The sequence below is a fragment of the Macaca fascicularis genome, chromosome 7 (genome assembly GCF_037993035.2).
Source record: "Macaca fascicularis isolate 582-1 chromosome 7, T2T-MFA8v1.1".
NCBI lineage: Eukaryota > Metazoa > Chordata > Mammalia > Primates > Cercopithecidae > Macaca > Macaca fascicularis.
Genome location: NC_088381.1, coordinates 4,361,925 through 4,370,000, shown reverse-complemented (window position 1 = coordinate 4,370,000; position 8,076 = coordinate 4,361,925). Strand labels below are relative to the sequence as shown.

At 38.6% G+C, this 8,076-nt stretch overlaps 1 protein-coding gene across 1 annotated transcript in view; it reads left to right on the top strand.

Annotated features, from left to right (window-relative positions):
• NPAP1 (nuclear pore associated protein 1) overlaps window positions 1–1,195 on the top strand; it is a 9,669-nt gene extending 8,474 nt beyond the window's left edge. Inside the window, exon 1 of the mRNA XM_005558935.5 lies at window positions 1–1,195. This exon is cut by the window's left edge and continues 8,474 nt beyond it. The gene's annotated coding sequence lies outside the window, so the exon portion shown is untranslated.
• The last annotated feature ends 6,881 nt before the right edge of the window (window positions 1,196–8,076 follow it).

The following is an 8,076-nucleotide window of genomic DNA, read 5'->3' as shown; positions in this document are numbered from 1 at the left end:
CAGTTCCAGAGGATCAAAGCTCCTGTTTCCTGGCCAGATAATCACCTAACTTTTGTAATCAGAACTGCCTTTCAGAAGCAGAGTGGAAATCCAGTTTTCTTCTAATAGCCCTATACCCTTGCAATATTACCAGGGACAAATTTTTAAAATTCATACTTCATGACATTTTTTAGAAAGCCTCAAGCTAAATATTATGATCCTGGTAAGACAAACTTTAAATAAATGTGTGAGAGATATAAAGATAATTTTTCTTTTCATGTTTTGATGTGCTTATACAACTGAAACTATTTCTAAACAAATAGAAATATTGTTTGATTTTTTATTAAAATAAAAAGTGAACATAATATCAATTTGAATAATACTGAAATTCAACCTTCCTACTGCAGTTTCCTCCTCCAGAGATAGTTTTGCTACTTTCATGTTACTCCCATATTTCTGAGTTTGCTTTTTACTTCAACTGTTATGTTATCTTACAGATGACATTGTTTTTCCTAAAACTTGAAGTGCCTTCCTTTTTTTCTCCTTGAACTCTTTTCCCATTAAAAAAAAAAAATTGGTTTTGATTTTCTAAAATTTTCAGATAGTATTGTTTACTTGACTGCATCCCTTCCTTTTCCAGAAACCTTGAGCCTCCTCCACTGGTTTGGGAGCAATAAGACCAAAGTAAGTGTAAAAAGTAAAGTAGAGGTTCCTCTTCAAAGACTTTCCTCCCCATCTAATAAGAAATAAATAGTAACTTCTCTTAAAAGCAAAATTTATTCAAAGACCTGTGCTAACATTCTTAAATATCTGCTATCCATAATAAAGAAATCAGTGTACTTTATGCTCTTAGCTCCCACAGTTTAGCCTAAATATTTGCCCTGGCATGTGTATACTGGTCCAAGCATTAGGTCATAGCCTGTTCCTCTTCCCTATTTAAAAGTGTTTTTACCTTTCTCAGCATTCCACAAGTTACTTCCTCCTTCCTTTGTTCTCCTCTACCTTTGCCTCTTTTAAAAAGTTCTAAGTTGCTAGCCAATCGGGACAAATGCAGAATGTGAGGTCCCGTTCCAGCCAATGGAAACCGGACACAGCAGTAGGGTGAATGCGTCAGGTTATAAATGACCCTGTCTCCTTTGTTCTGTATACTGTCATGGAAAAACTGCTGGCGAGTGTACCCTTTCTGCAGGAAGTAAAAATGGCCTTACTAAATAAATTTATGTTCAAGTGCTATTTCTTTACGGCATCGAGGAACAAGCATTTCAAATATAAGGACGTGGTCTCAGAAGAAAGAGGCCTAAAGGAGCCACCCAAACTTCTTTTAGTTTAGGCCAGAAATGCTCACTAATCACTAATTTTTCAAAAATGTCTAATTCTTGCTGCATCATCCTAATTTCCTGAATCTATGGTAGAGCCAGGAATCTGGATTTCAGGCAGCACTCTAGGGAAGTGTGATGCACAGTCCATGTTTCCTATTCTTCCAAATACTGCTTCAGGCCTTACATGAGAGCTCACCAAAGTCCTCATTCATCTCATAAGATAAAAAAATGTGTATAGGATGTGGTTCAAAGCCCTAATTAGTAATAAGTAGAGTATTTCCCTCATATCTGTGTCTCATGAACTAGAAAATGGCCTGTGGAAAATTTGAGAATTTCCAACTCATGGATGCATGTCTTTCTTGCTCTAAATATCTTCACATTAGAGGCCTAGAAACTGCACCCGACTGTGAGAAGCCTGTCCAGGACCTCCCTGAACCAGTCATTGCTGTGATCCCAGGGTTATGTGATACAATGAGGGCTTGCCAAACAACAGTTCATTCTTTACCTGAGGCAGAGCTGGGAATGGCACTCTCAGAAGTCCCAGGACAGGAGTGTCATCGTCAGATGTGCCTTCCAGATAGGAAAATTGAGGCTCATAAAATCAAACAGCTGCTAAGTTTTACAGCCATGATCAAGATCCTGGATTTATCCAATGCGTGAAATGAGGTGTGGGAGGGACCAGAAAAAAAAGAAGCCAAACAAAATCTGCTAAAAAATTGTCTGTCTTAGGTAAATAGTACCTTTGCTTTAAATGCATACTAAGTTGTGAATGACTGATATCAGAGACTTTCTTGGAAGTAGGTTTTATAGGATGGAGGACAAATGAAAGTTTATGGCCAAAGAAAGAAGAGTCAGTGGGTTGGTGCATTGAAGTAAGTGGTTCCGAAAGCAAACTAGGTCAACTTTTTAACTGGCTAGTGAAAATGGGATTCCTTAGGCTGGGTTAAACAGAGGTTTCCTCAACTGAAACCACCAGGATACGAAAGCAAGGAGAAGACAGGAATAAATAGGACTCCAGCAGGCAGAATAGGATTTATTCAGGGCATGCAATGTGGAGGGCCCTAATGGGAACATGACAGTGTTGAAAGGATCCCATTCTCTTGGGAATGAAGCATTCCTACAGGGAGAGTGTCTGAGACTTCCTAGCATATGTCTGCTGTGCAAGTAATTACATTGTCAATTTAATGGTTTAAAAAATATTCTGGTGAGGGGAAGCATTAGTTCAAGACATGCTGAGATGTAACCAATCAACAGACCAGAAACATTGATACTTTATGGGTGCCTTAACTCCAAACTACTAAATGACCGTGTTTTGCCATCTTTAAGCTACAGGGGTTCTGGGCTTCAATACTATATGCAGAGAATATTAACACCAGACATTGGTTGTTTAAAAATGATTATCAGGCTGGGCACAGCGTCTCATGCCTGTAATCCCAGCACTTTGGGAGGCTGAAGCGGGCAGATCACCTGAGGTCAGGTGTTCAAAACCAGCCTGGCCAACATGACGAAACCCCATCTCTACTAAAAATACAAAAATTAGCTGGCCATGGTGGTGTGCACCTGTAATCCCAGCTACTCCAGAGGCTGAGGCACAAAAATCGCCGGAACCTGGGAGGTGGAGGTTGCAGTGAGCAGAGATCAAGCCACTGCACTCCAGCCTGGGCAACAACGAGACTCCATCTCAAAAAAATAAAAATAAAAAACGAACTTGTCATCCTTACTTTATTATATTGCATCCTGGCACTATTAACCATCATTTTACTGCATATAGAGAGCAACTCTATACTTCATGCAAACTACATAGACTAGCATTTTCTTTGTAAAGGGAAAGGCAAGATGATTCTCAAAAGGAAACTGGAGGAATTCTGGGGAAAAAATAGAGGAGATAAGTGTTACTTGTTTCTCCTTCTTTGATGATAATTGTGTTCTGCTATTTTGTAAAGAAAGGTCTACATTAATTAGTTCATAATGTAATTAGCTTATTAACCACATGTAACAAGAAATAATAGAAAAGAAAGCTTAGGGTCCACATAGGGTGGTTCAACTTACTTAGAAAGGTAATTTACATCACCTATAAAGGGTACCTCTTCATCCTTGGGCTGTTGCAAGATAGTTGTGTCATGCAAAAGCGTCTGTTGTTTTTGCAGTCAGGAATTAGATGAAAGGGTTGAAGGCCAGGCTTATAAAAATGACTTCTCCTTGTGTCTTCACACTTTTCTCCTGTATTATTCCTATAGTTCTGTAACCCATGCCTCCGTAGAGTCATGACAGAATATAGCATCTCTGCCAGCATGAATGCTGCCATGATAACCCTGTCTCCTTCTTACCACTGGATATAAAGATTGGCTTGATGAAATTGGGATAAATTGTTCTCCAGAATACCAGGTCCATCTTCTCCATTCTCCTGCTTTCCCAGGTGCCAGGTACAGCCTGGGACTCTCTGAAAGCAGTAACCTGAGGCCTTAGTAGGTCTCAATCATTGTTTCACATCACTCAGGTATCATTCTGCCCTTCATTGTCTTGTGTACAGTTTTCTGCAAACCATTGTCTCATATCATCTTTCCATTTTTCATGTGTTTATATGAGATAAGGTTTGTCCCAATGCTATAGCTTTATCCACAACACCTTGGTTTCTTCCTTATACAATTACTCTATCATTACTGTACCTCTGGCTTGGCTATCTGCTTCCAGCTGGCAATATTAAGGTAAATAAAGAAGAAAGTGAATGAAATTTACAAAGACAGATAACTGCACTACCATTGTATTGCAAAGGGAAGGTCAGAATTAATCAATGCACTGAGTCTTAAGAGTCTCCATGGGGTTGTCTATGTCAATGAATGAATGTTTTAAGAAAAATCTAAAGGAAAGAATAATATATTTGCCAATCAATTACACATACAATAGCATTCTTTTATAATTACAATAAAATCCTTTATATAATTATGAAGTTTTATTCACATAAAAATTAAAACAAAATTTAAATAATTCATAAATGAATCCATACATTTTTGGTAGCTGATTCTGATTGTTATGAATTGTATTTTCATCCAGAGTTACAAGTGGTATAACATCACCCACTGATGTGAAGAATTATAGCAATGAAACATTACTTTATAAAGGAGGCTGCACCGTTACCTGTGATTTCTGCCTTTCTTATTAACACACATTCTTCAAGTTGTAATTCAGGTGAACTTTATTTATGCAGCTGAACTTTCCGGAAGATGACAGCATAAGATGTCAGGGAAAATTGTTCCATGTGCAGACACTAAAAACTATGCTATGGCTGCCACCAGAGTAATAATAATTATGATAAAATGTGAAAAAAAATACTAAAAGAGGTAAAATGTGGTGACTGATAAAGACACAAAAATATCTATCAAGAGAGCATATTGGTAAACTGAATCTTAGAGCACAAGAAGACTTTCCTTGATCTCAGAGGACAAACCTGTCCAAAAGGATAAGAAGTACAAATGGTTGAGAATTAGCATGGTCCATAGCAGGTCTCTATGGTGGTTTGAGAATGGTGAGGCTGGAGAAGAGGCTGGCTGAGGGAAAAGACAGGGCTCACAACCTGTCCTCATAACAGAAGAAAGTAAAATATATATATATATAAATCTTCAAGTTCAAAACCTCTTCAAATTGAAAGAATGTTGGAGTTTATTGGGAAAAATATAGATGAGGAATTTGACAGATTCATTCATTAGTAAAATCCAGTATGAAGGATAATTTTCTGTTGTTCTTTGTCCACTACCTGTGTGGGGTTCACAAGGGAGCCGCATCGAAAAAGTATTCATATTCTCTGGTATTTCACTTCAGTGGGTATTGACAAAACTTAACAGAAATGTGCACTATAGGTGAAAGAGCTGCCCCTGAGAACTCAGGGCAGAGGCATCAGACCTGGAATGGGACGAACAAAGGAGACCTCTAGGAGGAGGAACATTGGAGGTGATTCTGGAAAATGAGGAGCAGTGAGTCCAGCAAACGGGAGGCAAACAGAAGAGAAAGTGTGTCTGTGGCACAGGCCAAGCCATGAGAAGGGGCAGTGGATTGGAAGGACTGCTAGGATCAGTAATATATGAGGACAGGAGCAGGAAGGGCAGACCATGGAGGGACTGGGGATAGAGACAATGGATATGTTTCTTCATTAACATACACATGTTCACACATCTATTTCTCCATCTTCTCTTACATGTTCTTTGATATTCTCATGCAAACCTCATGATATTCTCATGTGTCTTAGCATAACATGTATTATATAACTTTACTATTTCCATCATAGGGCCTCTTTTAAATTACGTACATAGCAATAGCTACCGATCTAAATTTCTTTATATGTACAGTATTTGCCTACATAGTAAACAAACAAACAAACATCCCCCTGTGAACCCACAATATCTGAGATAGATCTCAACCAATTTAGAAAGATTATTTTGCCAAGGTTAAGGATGTGCTTGTGACACAGCCTCAGGAAGTCCTGACAACATGTGCCCAGAGTGGTCAGGGCACAGCTTGCTTTTATCTATTTTAGGGAGTCATGAGACATCGATTAATATGTGTAAGATGTACATTGTTTGGGTGGGGAAAGGCAGGACAACTCAAAGTAAGAGGCTTCCAGACCATAGGCAGATGAGAGACAAAAGGTTATATTTTTTGAGTCTTTGATCAGCCTTCACTGAATACACAATTTAGTTTGGTTCGGTGAATCTGCATTTTTACATAAAAAATAGTGCAGTGGGAGCAATCAGATATGCATTTGTCTCAGGTGAGCAGAGGGATGACTTTCTGTCCCGCACCTGTGAAGACAAGCTGTCAGTTTACATGGCCGTGATGAAATTCAACAGAACTGTTTTAGGGTAAAAATCTCGAGGCCCACAAGGAATGTTCTTGTGGGCAAATTGTGAGGGGAATGTGTAGCTTTAGCTTTGTAGCTATCTTATTTAGGAATAAAATGAGAGACGGGTTTGCCTGACGTAATTCCCTGCTTGACTTTTCCCTTGACTTAGTGATTCTAGGGTCCCAATATTTATTTTCCTTTCACACCACTTTAGTACGCTTTTGGTTGATTGTTTCTGACAAGAAGTATCTCCTCATTTCATGGGGGAGTAATCTCTGTATGTTCTTGTCAGGTTCACGACTATGGCCATTGTCACACTTGGGGTCAGGTTCCAGCCCATGCTGAGGTCCTAAGGGAGTGGGTGGATGAGCAGAAAGAACACTTGGGGGGGCCATAGGCAGGTGAAAGATGATTTTATTCAGTAGCAGCTCTCATTAACAGCTTTCTCACATTGTCCAGCCTGTCTCATCTGCTTCGTGCTGAGGCCCCCACACACAGATGTGCCGCCAGCTCTCCCTTGCCTTAAAGGTCAGCAGTTTAACTCTTTCTCTCTCTGGGCACAAGCAAGCCGAGCTGGGACCTGGCTCCCCTCTGTCTGTCTGCAAAGACGGACAGCTTTGGCTCTCTCTCTTTCTCTGGGTGCTAGTGCGTCTGCACAGTGGTAACAGGCCAATTACACCTTTTACAGACAATAGTGGCATAGAGCCAAGTAATGGCCTTCCCATGTTATGGCTACATGGCTGTGATAAGAAGTGGAATTACATGCCTGCACTCTAAACTCGCTGAGTCATGCAGAGTGTAAATATCTTATCTCGGCCTATCCTTGACCAAAGCACAGCCATGTTCCTTACAGCTCTTCCTTACAACTCTTAAGCGAGGGTTTTGTTTGGGATGTTGTGTTTTCCTTCTTAATTTTGGATACTTTTATGTTCTGCAAACTATTAAGCTATCAATATTTATTCCAAAATTCCAATTGCTTTATCTTTCATCTTGTTTTTACTTTCTTTATAATAAATGTATTTCCTTCTAAGTTCTGCTTTCATTGTATCTCACAAATTTCGGTAAGCTGTATTTTCACTTTTATTTATTTTATAATAGTGTTTATTTCTCTTGAGATTTCTTCTTTGGGTCACATTGTATTTAAGAGTATAATGTTTAATCTCCATGTATTTTGGGATTTTCCAGTTGTCTTTCTGTTATTGATCTCTAGTTTAATTTCATTGTTGTCAGAGAGTATATATTGTACAATTTTGATTCTCTTAAATATATTAAGATGAACTTTGTGTTCTAGAATATGTTTATTTTAGGCAAGATTCTGTGTGGGCTAGAGGAGAATGTATATTCTGCCTGTTGTTGAATTAAGTGGTCTATAGATATAAGTTATATCCAAATGAGTGATAGTGTTGAGTTCAAATATGCCCTTACTGATTTTGTGTCTGCCGAATGTTTCCATTTCTGATAGAGAGGTGTTGAATTTTCCAACAACAATAGTGAATTCATCTATTTTTCCTTACAGTTCTCTTACTTTCTGCCTCACATAGCTTGATACTCTATTGTTACCTGTATACATACTCAGGATTGTTAAATCTTCTTGGACAATAGATCCTTTTATTATTACCTAATGCCCTTGTTTATCCTTGATAATTTTACTTGCTTCAATGTCTGTACTGTCAAAAATTAACACAGATACACTTACTTTCTTTTAATGCTAGCATGATATATTTGTTTCATCCTTTTCTAATTTGTATATGTCTTTATATTTTAAGTGAGTTTCTTGTAAACAACTTATACTTTAGTGTTTTTTTAATCCACTCTGACAATCTGTGTCTTTTAATTGGTGGTTTTTGTTTTTTGTTTTTTGGTTTTTTTTTGAGATGGAGTCTCGCTCTGTCGCCCAGGCTGGAGTGCAGTGGCGCGATCTCAGGCTCACTGCAAGCTCCGCCT